Source organism: Salmo trutta, unplaced genomic scaffold (genome assembly GCF_901001165.1).
Source record: "Salmo trutta unplaced genomic scaffold, fSalTru1.1, whole genome shotgun sequence".
In the NCBI taxonomy this organism is placed as follows: domain Eukaryota; kingdom Metazoa; phylum Chordata; class Actinopteri; order Salmoniformes; family Salmonidae; genus Salmo; species Salmo trutta.
In genome coordinates, this window is record NW_021823509.1 from 599,471 (window position 1) to 621,970 (window position 22,500).

Here is a 22,500-nt window from a genome sequence, read left to right on the forward strand (position 1 = left end):
AGGAGGAGAGAGACAGGAGGAAGAGAGAGAGAGAGAGAGAGAGAGAGAGGGAGAGGGAGAGAGAGAGAGAGAGAGAGGGATGGATGGAGAAGGAAATGGTCATAGGACTGATGACTTCTATTTGCTTAGAACAGTCTGTATGTCATTACTCCCTGAGTACATTCCTGCCATGTTGTCTCTCCTTCAACATTATAACAATGGATGAACGTCCATTTTGGACCCATTAATTCAGTGGTTACAGGGTTAAAATAGAAAGAACTCAGGCCTCCCGACTGGCGCAGCGGTCTAAGGCACTGCACCATAGCGCTTTAGACGTCATTACAGACCCGGTTTGATCCTAGGCTGTGTCGCAACTGTCTGTGACCGGAAGTCCCATAGGGCGGCGCACCACTGGCCCAGTGTCGTCTGGGTTCGGGGAAGGTTTGGCCGGCGGGGGCTTTACTTGGCTCATCGTGCTCTAGCGACTCCTTGTGGTGGGCTGGGTGCCTGCAGGCTGACTGTGGTTGTCAGTTAAATGGTGTTTCCTCCAGCTGGTTTCCAGGTTAAGCAGGCGGGTGTTAAGAAGCGGGTCATGTTTCGGGGGATGCATGACTTGACCTTCGCCTCTCCCGAGCCCGTTGGGGAGTTGCAGCGATGAGACAAGATCGCAATTGGATATCATGAAAAGGGGAGTATTAAAAACAAGAAACAGAAACAAGTCACAGGGTTAAGTTGAGGTATTATTTCTGAGTGGTTATGGTTTGGGGAAAGTTTAAACATGTATTTATTTTAACAATGAACTGTTTCCATCAAGTATCATCAAGTAATCTCTCTGCTTGTTAGAGCATTGTGAACTGCTGTGGTACAGTGGTATAAGCAGCTTGCTCTGAGCCTCGTTAGTTCAAGCCCAGTGCTGTTGTTTTGTTGAGTGTTTTGGTGAGCACTGACGTCCTCAGGACCTTTTCAAACGTCTGAAATCGACGTCTCTTTCTTGTGACCAACCTGCTGCTTGAGGTCTCTTTGTACAGGTGTAGGATCTTATTTTGACTTGTATTGTCGCAGCAAAACAATCCTGCAGCAACAGGATTTGAACGTTTCATCCATAATGTTGCTTGATTGGTGGTTAGGTTATTAGCTGGTCAAAATAAGGCTACATGAAAAGTGGAAAACTGTTAATATAACTGTTTGTTAGTGTGGGTTTACAGTCAATTTCTGTAAATCACGAAGCTCATCTGTATTTCCATGGCCACAGGAAAATTCTCATTAACAAAAGAGTGATCAAATTAAGATCCTACACCTGTACCTCCCTATATAAACCAGACAAACACAGCCCATAACATTCGTAATAACCAACAGGTTATTACCTGTAGGTTTCATATCGGAGCGGTGTGTGTGTGTGTGTGTGTGTGTGTGTGTGTGTGTGTGTGTGTGTGTGTGTGTGTGTGTGTGTGTGTGTGTGTGTGTGTGTGTGTGTGTGTGTGTGTGTGTGTGTTAGATCTCAAATCAGAGACAACAACTAACGTGACCGTGAGGCGAATGACACATCCAATACTGACGGCGGCCATTTTAAAAATGTATAGAGCGCAGGAGAGAGGCATGAAAACAAAGCAATAACAGAGGAGAAAAGGGATATTGTGGAACGAAGGAACGAGAAAGAGAGAAATGAAAAGCTGTAGGGATAAAAAAAGAGCAAGGCCTTGGAGACGGATGGTTGCCGGGGAGGAGAAGGAGAGAGAGAGATGGAGAGTCAGGGTTAGGTTTGACTTTCTAAGCAAAGAGGGACAGAGAACAGCACGACCTGTGTGTGTGTGTGTGTGTGTGTGTGTGTGTGTGTGTGTGTGTGTGTGTGTGTGTGTGTGTGTGTGTGTGTGTGTGTGTGTGTGTGTGTGTGTGTGTGTGTGTGTGTGTGGTTGTACATTTCCTGTTGTTGAATCTCACCACAACCACCAAAGCAAACTGAAAAAACAATATGAATTGAAAACAACAACATCATATCTTATTCACATTCATACTTCTCACTTCACCTCAAGTATTCCATTACTACATCCTCTGTAGACACAATGATGTTCATTTACTATGCTAATGCCATCGGATCTGCACTGTATGATTAGCACATCATGCTAACGATGCTATAATTATGTGATTACGATTATGATGAGGGTGCTTGTTTTGTTAAGACTGTTGCTGAGAGACGATTGAGAGGATACTTGGTTAGAAGGAAATGGGTTTGTAGTGTTTCTGTGTGTGTGTGTGTGTGTCAAATTAAATTGTATTTGTCACATGCGCCGAATACAACAGGTGTAGCCTTTACCGTGACATTTTTACTTACGAGCCCTTTCCTAACAATGCTAAAGTTCAAAAGTAAGCACAATTTGCTGAAAATAAAAAATGGAATAGGAACACAATAAAATAACAATAACAAGGCTATATACACTATATATATAAAGTATGTGGACATCCCTTTAAATTAGTGGATTCGGATATTTCAGCCACACCGTTGTTGACAGGTGTATAAAATGGAGCACACAGCCATGTAATCTCCATACATTGGCAGTAGAATGGCCTTACTGAAGAGCTCAGTGACTTTCAGCGTGGCACCGTCATAGGATGCCACCTTTGCAAAAAGTTAGTTTGTAAAATTTCTGCTCTGCTACAGCTGCCCCGGTCAACTGTAAGTGATGTTATTGTAAAGTGGAAACGTCTAGTTGCGACAATGGGTCAGCCGCGAAGTGTTAGGCCACACAAGCTCACAGAACGGGACCGCTGAGTGCTGAAGTGTGTAAAAATTGTCTGTCCTCGGTTGCAACACTCACTACAGAGTTCCAAACTGCCTCTGGAAGCATCTTCCGCACAATAACTGTTCGTCGGGAGCGTCATGAAATGGGTTTCCATGGCCGAGCAGTCGCACACAAGCCTAAGATCATCATACACAATGCAAAGCTGCTTCACCATCTGGCAGTCCGATGAACGAATCTTGGTTTGGCGGATGCCAGGAGAACGCTACCTGCCAGAATGCATAGTGCCAACTGTACAGTTTGGTGGAGGAGGAATAATGGTCTAGAGCTGTTTTTCATAGTTGGGGCTAGGCCACTTAGTTCCAGTGGAGGGAAATCCTAACACTACAGCATACAATGACATTGTAGACGATTCTGTGCCTCCAACTTTGTGGCAACAGTTTGGGGAAGGCCCTTTCCTGTTTCAGCATGACTATGTCCCTGTGCACAAAGCGAGGTCCATACAGAAATGGTTTGTCGAGATCGGTGTGGAAGAACTTCACTGGTCTGCACAGAGCCCTGACCTCAAATTGGAATGCCTACTGCGAGCCAGGCCTAATCGCCCAACATCAGTGCCCGACCGCACTAATGCTCTTGTGGCTGAATGGAAGCAAGTCCCCGCACCAATGTTCCAACATCTAGTGGAAAGCCTTCTCAGAAGAGTGGAGGCTGTTATAGCAGCAAAGGGTGGACCAACTCCGTATTAATGCCCATGATTTTGGAATGAGATTTTATATGACCAGGTGTCCATATACTTTTGGTCAGGTAGTGCACAAGGAGTACTGGTACCAAGTCAATGTGCAGGGTTACGTTTAGGTAATTGTGGTAAAATGTCAATGTAGGTAGGGGTAAAAATGATTAGGCAATCAGGATAGATAATAAAAGTAGCAGCAGTTTATCTGAAGAGTGGGAAAGAGTGTGAAAGTATAGTGTGTGTGTGTGTGTGTGTGTGTGTGTGTGTGTGTGTGTGTGTGTGTGTGTGTGTGTGTGTGTGTGTGTGTGTGTGTTGGACTGTCAGTGTAGTATGTGTGAGTGTCAGGGGAGTGCAGTATGTGCATAGAGCCGGTGGAAATAAAAGGGGGTCAATTCAGATAGTCAGGGGTTCATTTGATTAACGGTTCATCAGTCTTATTGGTTGGGGGTAGAGGCTGTTCAGGAGTCTTTTGGATCCAGACTTGGTGCTCCGGTACTGCAATCCATGTAATAAGGGTTATCACAGTCCATGTAATATGGGTTATCACAGTCCATGTAATATGGGTTATCACAGTCCATGTAATATGGGTTATCACAGTCCATGTAATATGGGTTATCACAGTCCATGTGATATGGGTTATCACAGTCCATGTAATATGGGTTATCACAGTCCATGTGATATGGGTTATCACATCCATGTAATATGGGTTATCACAGTCTATGTAATATGGGTTATCACAGTCCATGTAATATGGGTTATCACAGTCCATGTAATGTGGGTTATCACAGTCCATGTGATATGGGTTATCACAGTCCATGTGATATGGGTTATCACAGTCCATGTGATATGGGTTAACACAGTCCATGTGATATGGGTTATCACAGTCCATGTAATGTGGGTTATCACAGTCCATGTGATATGGGTTAACACAGTCCATGTAATATGGGTTATCACAGTCCATGTGATATGGGTTATCACATCCATGTAATATGGGTTATCACAGTCCATGTAATATGGGTTATCACAGTCCATGTAATGTGGGTTAACACAGTCCATGTAATGTGGGTTATCACATTCAATGTAATGTGGATTATTCCAGTCCATGTAATGTGGGTTATCAAAGTCCATGTAATATGGGTTATCACAGTCCATGTGATATGGGTTATTCCAGTCCATGTAATGTGGGTTATCACAGTCCATGTAATGTGGGTTATCACAGTCCATGTAATGTGGGTTATCACAGTCCATGTAATATGGGTTATCACAGTCCATGTAATATGGGTTTTTACAGTCCATGTAATATGGGTTATCACAGTCCATGTAATGTGGGTTATCACAGTCCATGTAATGTGGGTTATCACAATCAATATAATGTGGGTTATCACAGTCCATGTAATGTGGGTTATCACAGTCCATGTAATGTGGGTTATCACAGTCCATGTAATGTGGGTTATCACAGTCCATGTAATGTGGGTTAACACGGTCCATGTAATGTGGGTTATCACAGTCCATGTAATGTGGGTTATCACAGTCCATGTAATATGGGTTATCACAGTCCATGTAATGTGGGTTAACACAGTCCTTGTAATATGGGTTAACACAGTCCTTGTAATATGGGTTAACACAGTCCATGTAATGTGGGTTATCACAGTCCATGTAATATGGGTTATCACAGTCCATGTAATATGGGTTATCACAGTCCATGTAATATGGGTTATCACAGTCCATGTAATATGGGTTAACACAGTCCATGTAATATGGGTTAACACAGTCCATGTAATATGGGTTATCACAATCCATGTAATGTGGGTTATCACAATCAATATAATGTGGGTTATCACAGTCCATGTAATGTGGGTTATCACAGTCCATGTAATGTGGGTTATCACAGTCCATGTAATGTGGGTTAACACGGTCCATGTAATGTGGGTTATCACAGTCCATGTAATATGGGTTATCACAGTCCATGTAATATGGGTTATCACAGTCCATGTAATATGGGTTATCACAGTCCATGTAATGTGGGTTATCATAGTCCATGTAATATGGGTTATCACAGTCCCTGTAATATGGGTTAACACAGTCCATGTAATATGGGTTATCACAGTCCATGTAATGTGGGTTATCCCAGTCCATGTAATGTGGGTTATCCCAGTCCATGTAATGTGGGTTATCACAGTCCATGTAATGTGGGTTATCACAGTCCATGTAATGTGGGTTATCACAGTCCATGTAATGTGGGTTATCACAGTCCATGTAATGTGGGTTATCCCCAGTCCATGTAATGTGGTTATCACAATCAATATAATGTGGGTTATCACAGTCCATGTAATGTGGGTTATCACAGTCCATGTAATGTGGGTTATCACAGTCCATGTAATGTGGGTTAACACTGTCCATGTAATGTGGGTTATCACAGTCCATGTAATGTGGGTTATCACAGTCCATGTAATGTGGGTTATCACAGTCCATGTAATGTGGGTTAACACGTCCTTGTATATGGGTAACAGTCCTTGTATATGGGTTACACAGTCCATGTAATGTGGGTTAACACAGTCCTTGTAATATGGGTTAACACCGTCCATGTAATGTGGGTTATCACAGTCCATGTAATGTGGGTTAATCACAGTCCTGTAATGTGGGTTATCACAGTCATGTAATGTGGTTATCACAGTCCATGTAATGTGGGTTATCACAGTCCATGTAATGTGGGTTATCACAGTCCATGTAATGTGGGTTATTCCAGTCCATGTAATGTGGGTTATCACAGTCCATGTAATGTGGGTTATCACAGTCCATGTAATGTGGGTTATCACAGTCCATGTGTAATGGGTTATCACAGTCCATGTGATATGGGTTATCACAGTCCATGTGATATGGGTTAACACAGTCCATGTGATATGGGTTATCACAGTCCATGTAATGTGGGTTATCACAGTCCATGTGATATGGGTTAACACAGTCCATGTAATATGGGTTATCACAGTCCATGTGATATGGGTTATCACATCCATGTAATATGGGTTATCACAGTCCATGTAATATGGGTTATCACAGTCCATGTAATGTGGGTTAACACAGTCCATGTAATGTAGGGTTATCACAGTCCATGTAATGTGGATTATTCCAGTCCATGTAATGTGGGTTATCAAAGTCCATGTAATATGGGTTATCACAGTCCATGTGATATGGGTTATTCCAGTCCATGTAATGTGGGTTATCACAGTCCATGTAATGTGGGTTATCACAGTCCATGTAATGTGGGTTATCACAGTCCATGTAATATGGGTTATCACAGTCCATGTAATATGGGTTATCACAGTCCATGTAATATGGGTTATCACAGTCCATGTAATGTGGGTTATCACAGTCCATGTAATGTGGGTTATCACAATCAATATAATGTGGGTTATCACAGTCCATGTAATGTGGGTTATCACAGTCCATGTAATGTGGGTTATCACAGTCCATGTAATGTGGGTTATCACAGTCCATGTAATGTGGGTTAACACGGTCCATGTAATGTGGGTTATCACGGTCCATGTAATGTGGGTTATCACAGTCCATGTAATATGGGTTATCACAGTCCATGTAATGTGGGTTAACACAGTCCTTGTAATATGGGTTAACACAGTCCTTGTAATATGGGTTAACACAGTCCATGTAATGTGGGTTATCACAGTCCATGTAATATGGGTTATCACAGTCCATGTAATATGGGTTATCACAGTCCATGTAATATGGGTTATCACAGTCATGTAAAGGGTATCACAGTCCATGTAATATGGGTTAACACAGTCCATGTAATATGGGTTAACACAGTCCATGTAATATGGGTTAACACAGTCCATGTAATATGGGTTATCACAATCCATGTAATGTGGGTTATCACAATCAATATAATGTGGGTTATCACAGTCCATGTAATGTGGGTTATCACAGTCCATGTAATGTGGGTTATCACAGTCCATGTAATGTGGGTTAACACGGTCCATGTAATGTGGGTTATCACAGTCCATGTAATATGGGTTATCACAGTCCATGTAATATGGGTTATCACAGTCCATGTAATATGGGTTATCACAGTCCATGTAATGTGGGTTATCATAGTCCATGTAATGTGGGTTATCACAGTCCCTGTAATATGGGTTAACACAGTCCATGTAATATGGGTTATCACAGTCCATGTAATGTGGGTTATCCCAGTCCATGTAATGTGGGTTATCACAGTCCATGTAATGTGGGTTATCACAGTCCATGTAATGTGGGTTATCACAGTCCATGTAATGTGGGTTATCACAGTCCATGTAATGTGGGTTATGCCAGTCCATGTAATGTGGGTTATCACAGTCCATGTAATGTGGGTTATTCCAGTCCATGTAATGTGGGTTATCACAGTCCATGTAATGTGGGTTATCACAGTCCATGTAATGTGGGTTATCACAGTCCATGTAATGTGGGTTATTCCAGTCCATGTAATGTGGGTTATCACAGTCCATGTAATATGGGTTATCACAGTCCATGTAATATGGGTTATCACAGTCCATGTAATATGGGTTATCACAGTCCATGTAATGTGGGTTATCACAGTCCATGTAATATGGGTTATCACAGTCCATGTAATGTGGGTTATCATAGTCCATGTAATATGGGTTATCACAGTCCCTGTAATATGGGTTAACACAGTCCATGTAATATGGGTTATCACAGCCCATGTAATGTGGGTTATTCCAGTCCATGTAATGTGGGTTATCACAGTCCATGTAATGTGGGTTATCACAGTCCATGTAATATGGGTTATCACAGTCCATGTAATATGGGTTATCACAGTCCATGTAATATGGGTTATCACAGTCCATGTAATATGGGTTATCACAGTCCATGTAATATGGGTTAACACAGTCCATGTAATATGGGTTAACACAGTCCATGTAATATGGGTTATCACAATCCATGTAATTTGGGTTATCACAATCAATATAATGTGGGTTATCACAGTCCATGTAATGTGGGTTATCACAGTCCATGTAATGTGGGTTATCACAGTCCATGTAATGTGGGTTAACACGGTCCATGTAATGTGGGTTATCACAGTCCATGTAATATGGGTTATCACAGTCCATGTAATGTGGGTTATCACAGTCCATGTAATGTGGGTTAACACAGTCCATGTAATATGGGTTATCACAGTCCATGTAATGTGGGTTATCACAGTCCATGTAATGCAGTTGTGTTTCTACTGGGGGGTTTGTTGGGATCAGTGGTCTTTATGGAGGATTCTGCTTGACCAATTTCCCCTTCAGAGATGAAACAGCTTTATACAGCTACTATTACTTTCAACTAGTCAAAGCTCAAAGCTAGGGTTTCTGGTATTTTGATAGATGATAATGTCACTGTATTATACCACATGGTTGTTACATTTATTTATTTATTTTTATTTCACCTTTATTTAACCAGGTAGGCAAGTTGAGAACAAGTGCTCATTTACAATTGCGACCTGGCCAAGATAAAGCAAAGCACTGCGACAACATACAACAACACAGAGTTACACATGGATGTCAGCGAATGCTAGGAGTGGTGGTAGGAGTCAGGCGCAGAGAGCAGAGGTAAGAAAAAATTAGATTTATTTTCTCTGGTACGACACGGTCGACGCCAACACAACAGGCGTGTGAACAAAATGACCAATCCATACACAACGGGCACACAGTCCGGAAAGAAAATAAATCAGGCAGATCGCCAGCACATCCAAAAAAAGCACACTGATGAAAGTAATCCCGCACAAACCTGGGCGGGCTAAACAGGCTTAAATAACCACAAATCAAGACACACAAATAAGGAACAGGTGCAAACAATAAGACATACCAACAGAAAAGGAAAAAGGGATCAGCGGCGGCTAGTAGGCCGGTGACGACGACCGCCGAGCGTCGCCCGAGCAGGCAGGGGAGCCACCTTCGGTGGGATTCGTGACAATGGAGTAAAACAAACATACAGTCAATAATACAGTACAAAAATAAGTCTATATACAATGTGAGCAAATGAGGTGAGATAAGGGAGGTAAAGGCAAAAAGGATATGGTGGCAAAGTAAATACAATATAGCAAGTAAAACACTGGAATGGTAGATTTGTAGTAGAAGAAAGTGCAAAGTAGAAATAATGGGGTGCAAAGGAGCAAAATAAATAAATAAATACAGTAAGGGAAGAGGTAGTTGTTTGGGCTAAATTATAGATAGGCTATGTACAGGTGCAGTGATCTGGGAGCTGCTCTGACAGCTGGTGCTTAAAGCTAGTGAGGGAGATAAGTGTTTCCAGTTTCAGAGATTTTTGTAGTTCGCTCCAGTCATTGGCAGCAGAGAACTGGAAGGAGAGACGGCCAAAGGAGGAATTGGCTTTGGGGGTGACCAGTGAGATATACCTGCTGGAGCGCGTGCTACAGGTGGGTGCTGCTATGGTGACCAGTGAGCGGAGATAAGGGGGGACTTTACCTAGCAGGGTCTTGTAGATGACCTGGAGCCAGTGGGTTTGGCGACAAGTATGAAGCAAGGGCCAGCCAACGAGAGTGTACAGGTCGCAGTGGTGGGTAGTATATGGGGCTTTGGTGACAAAACGGATGGCACTGTGATAGACTGCATCCAGTTTGTTGAGTAGAGTGTTGGAGGCTATTTTGTAAATGACATCGCCGAAGTCGAAGATTGGTAGGATCGGTTACATGTTCATTACATGGACAACTCCTAGACACGCTCACTAGGAAAGATGAAATCAAATGGTGGAATGTGGTATGTTGTTTGGTTATTGTATGGTCATTAGTTTATATAACAGCTGTAGAACATGGCTTATGTAGAGGTCTCCTGTCATTATAAAGACCCCCGAGCACTTCAAAGAGATGGCTGTACTGTAATGGTACACACACGCACACGCACACGCACACGCACACACACACACACGGTCTGCTCCCCTGCCTTTTGACTACGGCTCCCCTTGAGGGACACACAGTATGACAGCAGGTCTTTCTGTTCATCACAGGGGGGACCGCTAGTCCTGTAACACCATCTGACAGTGGACCTATAGTCACATAACACTGCCTGGTTAACTTCAGTCCCCGTCCCTCTTCTCCTCCTGTCTGCCCCTCAGGGATCAAAGCAAAATGGCCGACGAGGAGGTTTCGCTTTGATCATGATGTGAGATGAGGAAATGAACCCTGCATGTGCCTCAGGGGAGAAGGTGTGTGTGGATGTGTTTGTCCACCCGGGCCATGCTAACATGCAATCATGCTAAACCAGACACAAGACCTTTCGCAGCACACCCAGTGAGTCACTGTGGTAACAATTAGCAGCATACAGTATACCTAGTTTCCGTGACAACGAGAGCCAAATTAAAACATGCCATAGGGAATTGACCAAGCTAGGACAAATCTAAAAAACACATGGAATCATGAATAAACCAAACTTGATAAACAAGAAAACTTTTCAGAAACAAAGTAAGACCACTTAGAAAACTACCGGGAGAGAAAAGGACCATTTCAGTCCATTTTCAACATTTTTGTTTACCTGAGTGTCTACCTGTGTCCCAATCACCCCAACACATTACCATGGGGAGACACAAGCTACAAAACCTCCTCATAAATGATGGAATGAGGCAATCAAAGTGACGGAGGAGTGTGGAAAGGTTGATTATGAATGCTATGATAATGAAAAAAGAGAAAAAGAGAGAAACGGGAGAAACGCTAAGCTTTCTGTAGAGTTGTTGTGTTGATATGCATGTGGAGAGACTTCTAAAGGCCTACTCTTTTGAAAGGTTCCACAGGAGACCAGCTGAACTACAGGGAAGGCTGTTGAATCTCTCTCTCTCTCTCTCTGAGAGATGGTGAAGGTATGTATATATATATATATATATATATATATAGAGAGAGAGAGGTGGAGTAGGTGTAATGTGTTATTGTGATGGTAGCGGACTGTGTCTGAGACAGTTCCCGAGTTCAGCCTCTCCACAGTATATCTCAACCTCCCACAGGGGATAGTGCTGCCAAGGGCACTGTGCTGCTGACACCTGCTAGAGTTAGAGTAGACACACACACACACACACACACTGTGGGCTAATGGGGAGCGTTGCTGTCACATATCCCTGGGGACTTATGCAGCGTGAACCACACACATGGTCTCAGCCGTATGCACGCGCAAACATACACACACATACTGTACACACACATACACACACATGGTCTCAGCCGTATGCACGCGCAAACACACACACATACTGTACACACACATACTGTACACACACATACACACACATACTGTACACACACATACTGTACACACACATACACACACATACTGTACACACACATACTGTACACACACATACACACACATACTGTACACACACATACACACACATGGTCTCAGCTGTATGCACGCACAAACATACACACACATACTGTACACACACATACACACACATGGTCTCAGCCGTATGCACGCACAAACATACACACACATACTGTACACACACATACACACACATACTGTACACACACATACACACACACATGCACACGTGCACGCGCACACAAACACGGAAGCAGGCATGGAATCACACACACACAATAAACAGGGGTAGACCCATGGGTGGACCAGCTTTTCTCTTGCTACTTCCCCCTCTCTCCCCAGGTGAGCTGGCAGAGCACTGACTCTCTGGAATAATCCCACAGCAAGCACAAAATTAACATACCGTGTATGTGTGTGTTTTGTGTGTGTGCATGTGTATGCGCATGTCTTTTTCTGTGTGTGTGTGTGTGTGTGTGTGTGTGTGTGTGTGGGTGTGGGTGCATGTCTTTTTCTGTGTGTGTGTGTGCATGTCTTTTTCTCTGTGTGTGTGCGTGCGTGCGTGTGTGTGTGTGTGTGTGTGTGTGTGTGTGTGCGTGCGTGCGTGCGTGCGTGTGTGTGTGTGTGTGCATGTGTCTGTCTATGTGTGGCTGTTGCTTGAGAAGGTAAAAGCTCAATGACATAGAAACCTGTCCTTTATTCTGGCTATCTCTGCCTTTTTGGTTGTTATAGTCTTAGTCTGTTGTTGTTGTTATTGCTGTTGTTGTTTTGGGTAATGTGGGCTCTTTTTCCACTGGTTCTACGATATGCTGCTGACATCTCTACAGGCCGGAACTCTGTAGCTATTGGGAACACTGTAGATACAAACACTGACGGCCTTCACTGTTTTCCTTAGCCTGGTCCCAGATGGGTTTGTACTATCATTTCACCTCATTGTTTGGCATGACATGTAGTGGCAAGGCGTGGTATGATGACACAACTGGAACCCGGGCGGATTTTGATTGCTTTATTATAATTGATTATTAATGATTCTGGCTTCACCTTGAGTGTTGCTGTTTGTAGTGTTGTCTAGAGGACCGATAGAGGGATGTGGAAAGTGAGACAGAGACATGGATATGAACACGGCTGGTTCGGCTGTCACAGTCTTCATTCAGAATACACAATCACAGTAGACCATTGTGATTCTTATTGATTATATGAATTAAGTGGACTTAATTGTTCACACAAAATACATCACACAGACACAATAAATTAGACTGTTTGAATGATTGGGAGAGATTGATTATGAATGATTGTGATTGATTGTGAGTGATTGATTATGAATAATTGTGATTTATTGGGAGATATTGATTATGAATGATTGTGAATGATTGTGAGTGATTGATTATGAATGATTGTGAATGATTGTGAGATATTGATTATGAATGATTGTGATTGATTGTGAGTGATTGATTATGAATGATTGTGATTGATTGTGAGTGATTGATTATGAATGATTGTGAATGATTTGGAGATATTGATTATGAATGATTGTGATTGATTGTGAGTGATTGACTATGAATGATTGTGAATGATTGGGAGATATTGATTATGAATGATTGTGATTGATTGTGAGTGATTGATTATGAATGATTGTGAATGATTGGGAGATATTGATTATGAATGATTGTGATTGATTGTGAGTGATTGATTGATTATGAATGATTGTGAATGATTGGGAGATATTGATTATGAGTGATTGTGATTGATTGTGAGTGATTGATTATGAATGAATGTGAATGATTGGGAGATATTGATTATGAATGATTGTGATTGATTGTGAGTGATTGATTATGAATGATTGTGATTGATTGTGAGTGATTGATTATGAATGATTGTGAATGATTGGGAGAGATTGATTATGAATGATTGTGATTGATTGTGAGTGATTGATTATGAATGATTGTGAATGATTGGGAGATATTGATTATGAATGATTGTGATTGATTGTGAGAGATTGATTATGAATGATTGTGATTGATTGTGAGATATTGATTATGAATGATTGTGATTGATTGTGAGTGTCACGTTCTGACCTTAGTATGAGGTAATTTTTCCATAGTAGATTGATCAGGGCGTGACAGGGTGTCACGTCCTGGCCAGTATAAGGGTTAATTAATATTGTAGTTTGGTCAGGACGTGGCAGAGGGTATTCGTTTTATGTGGTTCGGGGTGGTGTGTTTGTTGAAGGGGCATTTGATTTAAGTATTCCGGGGTTTTTGGGCACTGTTTGGTTTTCATGTATTCTATGGTTAGTCTAGTGTGTGTGTTTCTATGTTGAGTTAATTGGGGTTGGACTTCCAATTGAAGGCAGCTGTTTGGTGTTGCCTTTGATTGGAAGTCCTATATTAGTTGGGTGTGTTTGTCTTGTATTTTGTGGGAGATTGTTCTGTGTTTAGCCTTGTGCCTTACCAGACTGTTTTTGTTGATCGGTCGTTCTTTGTTATTTTGGTGTTCATTTTGTATTTATTAAAAAGCAAGATGAGCATACACATACCTGCTGCGTTTTGGTCCTCCATTACCGACGACAACCGTGACACAGGGGGGTGTTTTTGTCTATGTATTTTGGGTTTTCTGTTTTCTATGTGGGTTGTCCAGATTGTCGTTCTATGTTGTGGCCAGGTATGGTTTCCAATCAGAGGCAGGTGTTTTTCGTTGTCTCTGATTGGAAGCCATACTTAGGCAGCCTGTTTTTCATGGGGTTTTGTGGGTGGTTGTTTTCCGTTTCGTTGTTTGTACCTGACGGGACTGTTGTTGGTCGTTTTGTTATTTTGCAAAGTGTTTTCATTAAAAGTAAATATGAGCACTTCACACACCACATTTTGGTCTCCTTTAGACGACCCTTATTACAGTGAGATATTGATTATGAATGATTGTGAATGATTGATTGTGATTGATTATGAATGATTGTGATTGATTGTGAGAGATTGATTATGAATGATTGTGATTGATTGTGAGAGATTGATTATGAATGATTGTGATTGATTGTCAGAGATTGATTATGAATGATTGTGATTGATTGGGAGAGATTGATTGTGATTGATTGGGAGAGATTGATTGTGATTGATTGCCTTTTTCTTCTGACTTGTTGAGCTGGTTTCACACGCAGATGAAGCTGTGTCCTGGACATTCTAGAATCTCAGTTGAAATGTTTAGTCCACGATTCAATTTTTGCTGCAGGTTTTGTCTGCTGTAGTGTATATAGATAGAGAATAAAGGGAAGATAGAGGGCTGATGATAGATAAATAGGACACAGAGAGAGGGAAATAGTGAGATAAACAGGGCCAGAGAGGCTAAGGCCTAAAGTTATTTCTGGTGTATCTCTCCTCCAGGACAGAGCAGTAACACATTCTCCATTCTGTCGTTCTATCTGAAAATCTCTGTAAGGTATTGTGTCCTTGTCTGAGGAGAGAGAGAGTGGGAGAGAGAGAGGGAGAGAAGAACAGAGCGAGGGTACTACAGAAGAATGATAGCACATCCAATGTCCCCTCTCCTCCACCTCTCTGGCAATCCCCACAACTCACCAAAACTAGTTTACAAGTTTTCACGAGAAGTCAGAAAGGCATCCACTACCCCAGAACACTATTAGAAGTCTAGCCGGTACAATACAATGTATCACTCTAAAATAGTGTGTGTATGTGTTTGGGTGAGGGAGGGAAATGAAAATCTGGTAGAATATAATGTATCACAATAAAGGAAAGTGGAGAAATGTAATATTTTTAACAGTATTGTACTGTCAGGGGAGGTTTTTCTACCAGCTTCCTGTATTAATCTGACTGTGTAAAATACATAGGGTATTGTGGCAAGCCGTATCAGGCCAAGACAGAGGAAAAATGCCATATGCCCCATAAAATAGTGTATGATGTAATATGCCCTGGGTAGAAGTTGTAACAGACATGCCTCCATCCCTCTCCTTGCCCCAACCTGGGCTCGAACCAGGGACCATCTGAACACATTAACAACTGCCTCCCACAAAGCATCGTAACCTATCGCTCCACAGAAACTGCAGGGGAAACAACTACTTCAAGGTCTCAGTGAGTGACGTCACCGATTGAAACGCTACTAGCGCGCACCGCTAACTAGCTAGCCATTACACACCGGTTACATAGGCACAGATCTGGGATCAGCTCACCCTCCCCAATTCTAACCTCTAATGCAATGATAAAATCCCAAACTGACCTTGAATCAGTGTCTAGGGCCAACTGAATCCAACTTGTGATACAACCATGCAGGTCCTTATTTTAAAAGAAAATGTGTTCTCACACCACACACACGCACACACGCACACACACACACACACACACACACACACACACACACACACACACACACACACACACACACACACACACACACACAAACACACAACCGAATACTAACCAACAAACCAATTGGATGGGGGGGGGGTGGGCTTATGGGCTTATGTGACCATTACGTCGGTGTATGCTAGCTAACACACTTATTTACAGCGATCATATGCCAAAGCACATCCCAGAAAGCACCCTCAATCCCTAACAGGTATCATATACCCACACATGTATAAATCAGTAACGTACAGCAACCTTGTACACATTGTAAAATATAAAACAGTATTCAGAACGTGACCTACGTGACCTACTCACTGGGCGTTTCCTAACCCGACCAGCCCCTGACCTGACAGGCCTAACAGAGTTATTATGTTTAACCTGTTCACCTACAACCACCATTGGGTCACTGTCCACAGTCGGTGGATAGTCAAGGTCAAGGGTTCTGTGACTGTTGCTGGAGCTTGTGCTACCAGCGGCATCTTCAGAATGCTTTTCTTCTTCAGAGGGTTCAGACATTTCTTCTCCAAAGGTTAGCTCTGACATGCTTGTGCCACCAGTGGCACCCTCAGAATGTGGTGAGTTCTGAGGGCCCCTCGCCAGTGGCCCATCTTCCAGCACATCTGGGGTTTCTTTTTCAGAGTGCTCCAGCTGTGCTTCCCCCGAGGTCTGTTCTGATACCCACACACTAGTCCTCTCACCAATGTCCATTTCTGGTATATCGTTCACGGATGAGTCCTCCATCTCCTCACCCGGATCCTCACTGTTTTCTCCTGGCCAGTCGACATGTTCTGTATCTTGAAGATGTGGATGTCACTATTCTTCTCCGTAACAATATAGAGGTTGTTCTCCCAATGATCCGCCAGCTTCCTCTTTCCACGTTCACCCTTATTCGCCAGCTGCACCCGATCACCGACCTACACTGGAGCTCCTCTGATCTTCCTGTTGTAGAGGCCCGCATGCCTCTACAACAGGCATGCGGGCCGACACCTGTACCTTCTCCATGGCCTCCCTCAGGTCTCTTGTCAGGGACTTGATGTACTCGTCATAGTCTACAACCTCTGAGTCTTGCAGCACAGTACCAAACATCATGTTGAAAGGCAGACGTGGGGTTCTCCCAAACATCAACTGGAAAGGGGCGTAGCCCGTGGTTTCATGGACTGTACAGTTGTCGGCGAAGGTCAACGACTTCAGCTTCTTGGGCCACCTGTGCTTCGCTCTCGTAGGTAAAGCCCTGATCATGTTTCCCAGCATTCTATTGAACCTTTCGACTCCCCATTCCCCATCGGATGGTAGGGAGTTGTGTGGGACTTCTGGAGCACTCAACAACCCAGCAATCAATTTACTTTCAAAGTTGGCCCCTTGGTCAGAGTGGATGCGACGAGGAAAACCATACACACAGAAGATGTTGTTCCACAGCTGAAGGGCCACTGCTTTAGCTGATTGGTTCGGACACAAGAAGGCATGGGCCATCTTAGTAAAATGATCAGTGATGACCAGAACATCCAAGGACTTGTTGTTGGAGTCTTCAGCAGACCAGAAGTCCACACATACCAACTCGAGGGGCTCAGTCGTGATGATGTTCTCCAGTGGAGCTCTGGCCTCTGGCTCGGGGGCCTTACTGAACACACACCTCTTGCAGGTCTTGACATACTATCTCACATCCAACTCCAGACCATGCCAGAAGAACCTCTGTCTCGTCAAGTACAATGTACGCTGTTGCCCCTGATGACCTGCTTCATCGTGGACACCCTTCAAAACTGTCACCCTCATTGAGGTGGGCACTTCTTCCAGCAAGGCCTTGTATGGAACCCTTGTGATGTGGTGGAGAGCGCTCAGCTGCACAAATGGCTGTCTACTGAGTGCATCAGCAATGACATTTTTGGGACCGGGGATGTACTTGACGTCAAACTCGAATGGAGCAAGTTTAGCAACCCATCTCTGTTCACAGGCATCCAATTTGGGCTTGGACAGGATGTATGTTAATGGGTTGTTGTCTGTCCATACAGTAACAGGCTTGCCCCTTAGCCAATGACTAAACTTCTCACAGACGGCCCAGCGTAAAGCAAAAAACTCTAACCTATGGGCAGGATACTTTGACTGTGCATAAGTACGTGATTTGCTAGCGAATGCTACGGGTCTGGCTGCCGACCCATCCTCTGGCACCTGGGAGAGGACAGCACCTAATCCATTACTAGATGCGTCTACAGACAGCGAGAAAGGTCTACTAAAATCTGGGTGGGCTAGCATGACCTGATCGAGGAGAGCTTGTTTCAACTGACTAAAGGCCTGTTTGCACTCACCAGTCCAGTCTGCTGCTGTGAGTTTCCTATGTATTCCTCTTTTCCTCTTGCCTTTCCCATGGCGTGGTGCCTTCGTCCCCGTTGTCAGCTCATGCAGCGGCTTAGCGAAGGTGGAGCACCCCTCAATGACTTGCTGGTAATAGACTATCATTCCGAGAAAGGACCGAATCTTCCCCTGGGTGGGCACGTCCATGTTATCCTCCATGAGATCCTTCTCTGTCATCCCTGCAATAGCCTTCACTTTTTCTGGGTCTGTGGCCACACCTCCTTCACTGATGACATGCCCCAAGAACCGCACTGACCTCTTCATGAAATGGCATTTCTTTGGAGACAATTTCAGATTATGGGCTTTGAGACGCTCAAAAACTGACTCCAAGCGTTGCAATCCAAGTTCTTCAGTCGGGGAAAAAAACAGCACATCGTCCAGGTAGCATAGAAGGCTAGAAAAATGTTGATCCCCAAAAATGCTCACCATCATCCTCATGAATGTAGCTGGGCTGCTGCATAGTCCTTGTGGAAGACGGTTATATTCATATAACCCAAAAGGAGAAGTGAAGGCTGTAAACTTCTTGTTGTCTTCATGCACCTCCACATTGTAGTAGCCTGAGGTCAAATCCATTGTAGAGAAGAAGGCATTGCCACCCAGGGCCGCCAGAGCATCAGCTTGGTGAGGTAGAGGGTGGGCATCCTCTACGGTGCGAGCATTGAGCCATCGGAAGTCTGTACACAGTCTCAGATCAGCAGACTTCTTCCAGACCAGCACGAGCGGGGAGGCATACTCACTGCTGGATTTCCTGATTATCTCTCGCTCTTCCATCTCATCCAAGGCCTGCCTGAGCTTGTCATAATGGTTAGGGGAGAGCCTATGGTAAGGTAGCCTAAAAGGCTTAGTGTCACTGAGTCTGATGCGATGGACATATCCAGTAGCCTTCCCGCAATCTAGTTTGTGCCGGGAGAAGATAGACTCGTAGCGGGCTATAAGCTGAACTAAATCAAATCAAATCAAATGTATTTATATAGCCCTTCTTACATCAGCTGATATCTCAAATTGCTGTACAGAAACCCAGCCTAAAACCCCAAACAGCAAGCAATGCAGGTGTAGAAGCACGGTGGCTAGGAAAAACTCCCTAGAAAGGCCAAAACCTAGGAAGAAACCAAGAGAGGAACCAGGCTATGAGGGGTGGCCAGTCCTCTTCTGGCTGTGCCGGGTGGAAATTATAACAGCACATGGCCAAGATGTTCAAATGTTCATAAATGACCAGCATGATCAAATAATAATAATCATAGTAGTTGTCGAGGGTGCAACAAGTCAGCAACTCAAGAGTAAGTGTCAGTTGGCTTTTTCATAGCCGATCTTTGAGAGTATCTCTACCGCTCCTGCTGTCTCCAGAGAGAAGAAAACAGCAGGTCTGGGACAGGTAGCACGTCCGGTGAACAGGTCAGGGTTCCAGCAGGTCTGGGACAGCAGGTCTAGGACAGGTAGCACGTCCGGTGAACAGGTCAGGGTTCCAGCAGGTCTGGGACAGCAGGTCTGGGACAGGTAGCACGTCCGGTGAACAGGTCAGGGTTCCATAGCCGCAGGCAGAACAGTTGAAACTGGAGCAGCAGCACGGCCAGGTAACCTGGGGACAGCAAGGAGTCATCATGCCAGGTAGTCCTGAGGCATGGACCTAGGGCTCAGGTCCTCCGAGAGAGAGAAAGAAAGAGAGAAAGAGAGAATTAGAGAGAGCATATTTAAATTCACACAGGACACCGGATAAGACAAGAGAAATACTCCAGATGTAACAGACTGACCCTAGCCCCCCGACACATAAACTACTGCAGCATAAATACTGGAGGCTGAGACAGGAGGGGTCAGGAGACACTGTGGCCCCATCCGATGAAACCCCCGGACAGGGCCAAACAGGCAGGATATAACCCCACCCACTTTGCCAAAGCACAGCCCCCACACCACTGGAGGGATATCTCCAACCACCAACCTACCATCCTGAGACAAGGCCGAGTATAGCCCACAAAGATCTCCGCCACGGCACAACCCAAGGGGGGGGCGCCAACCCAGACAGGAAGACCACGTCAGTGACTCAACCCACTCAAGTGACGCACCCTTCCCAGGGACGGCATGGAAGAACACCAGTAAGCCAGTGACTCAGCCCCTGTAATAGGGTTAGAGGCAGAGAATCCCAGTGGAGAGAGGGGAACCGGCCAGGCAGAGACAGCAAGGGCGGTTCGTTGCTCCAGCCTTTCCGTTCACCTTCACACCCCTGGGCCAGACTACACTTAATCGTAGGACCTACTGAAGAGATAAGTCTTCAGTAAAGACTTAAAGGTTGAGACTGAGTCTGCGTCTCTCACATGGGTAGGCAGACCATTCCATAAAAATGGAGCTCTATAGGAGAAAGCCCTGCCTCCAGCTGTTTGCTTACTAGCCTGGCCTTACACTGTTGCGACAACTGAGTGGACTCAATGTCAATGTCACCTAGCCCTAACTCGTGCAACACCTCACTTGTCACTCTGTGCGGTTTGACGGTACTGTCAACGGTCAAGCTATCTCCACTACCATTGTCAAAGTCTGGATTGTCATCCATTTTGTGGACCTGCTGCACCAGGGGGACCGGTTTGACAGTGGGCCCATCCATATAGTCAGTGTCAAAGTCCTCTAATGCCATGCAAGGAAAAACGTCCGGTATCTTGGCATTGCGTCTCACTGTTACTGGCTTTGGTGAGGGATTGATCACTTTGACAGGGACCCAGCCATCGCTCCACAATGTCGCTACTGTTCTCCCCACTAGAATGTTTTTCGGTCTTGAGCGTGCCCTCATAGGCTCAATAACAACAGCACTGCCCGCGGATACATTTTGAGGTGTACACAGCCGGCCCCAGACTAAATGTTCCTGCATAGGCTCCAATGTGACCGCCCGCTTCAGTCTTACTGTGCCCACTCTTTCTGGCACTTCGGTCCCTTTCCATCTCTCTACATTAGCCAGCAGACGGAACAGTTTGTCATCTCCATTGTGTTCAGATGATGACATCTTCTCCTAGAAGTCACCAGTCGTCTTCAGCTCCCTGATGAGGTGTTTAATCACGTTGCTGCCTAGGATAAGCTCATCACGTTGGCCATCCACTACTAGAACAGGGACAGAGACACTGCTGCCATACACAGACAGATTCAATTCACACACACCTACAGGCTTGGTCTTCAACCCCCCGCAGCCAACCAACACCACCTCAGTTGGACTGAGGGAGCCACTCTTGAGCACACCTGCTTTCTCAAGGTGTGGCACCACTGTTGAGCTCAATGTGCATGCCATAGAACCGCTGTCAATCATAGCGCTCACCTCTATAACATCCCCCAGTAACACACTAGTATAGAAGAGTTCATCGTTGTGGAGCACTCTCTGTGTATTTTGCATAATTACTTTTTCGTTCGACTTGACTTCATCACAAACACTTGAATATATTGACTCTAAATCTACACCACTATCTGATTGGGGCACCTCACAAGGCCCAGCACTTCCCCCCATCCCGTGCGGGCCAGCTAGTTTTCCTGCCGCTGTGTCGTGTTGCTGTTTGATGGAGCGACGGGAGTTACCGATGAAGTGCGAGGGCATTCTTGACGTGTGTGCCCAGCAGAGGAACCATAGGTGGTTAGAATAACAATGATCCATTGTGCTGTGATTCGCATCCCCACACACTTTGCATTGCAAAGACGGGTTCTTCCTTCTCCTGGGCCTCCTCTGGAAACGGTTATCATAGCCGCCTACAGGTTGCTGTGGCCTCTGCTCCAAGACCCGATCAAGAATGTCAATCACACGATCCAATGCCTCGGATGAGCCATTTGTGAGCTGCTGCAAGGGGTCCGGGCAGTTTACAACAGCCGACACTGGCCTACTTACTTCCTGCATCAGTGTGGTGACCAGTGGGGCCAGCCGCAAGGGACGTGGAGCCTTGCACTTCCTCTGGTACTCCTCCAGCCTGCCATGGACCTCCGCAACCGTCCACTCATGCAATGGTTTGCACATGAATATCAATTACAGCTCTGGGTTCGGACAGTGCTTGACGAACATGACAGTCAGAACACGTGATGGA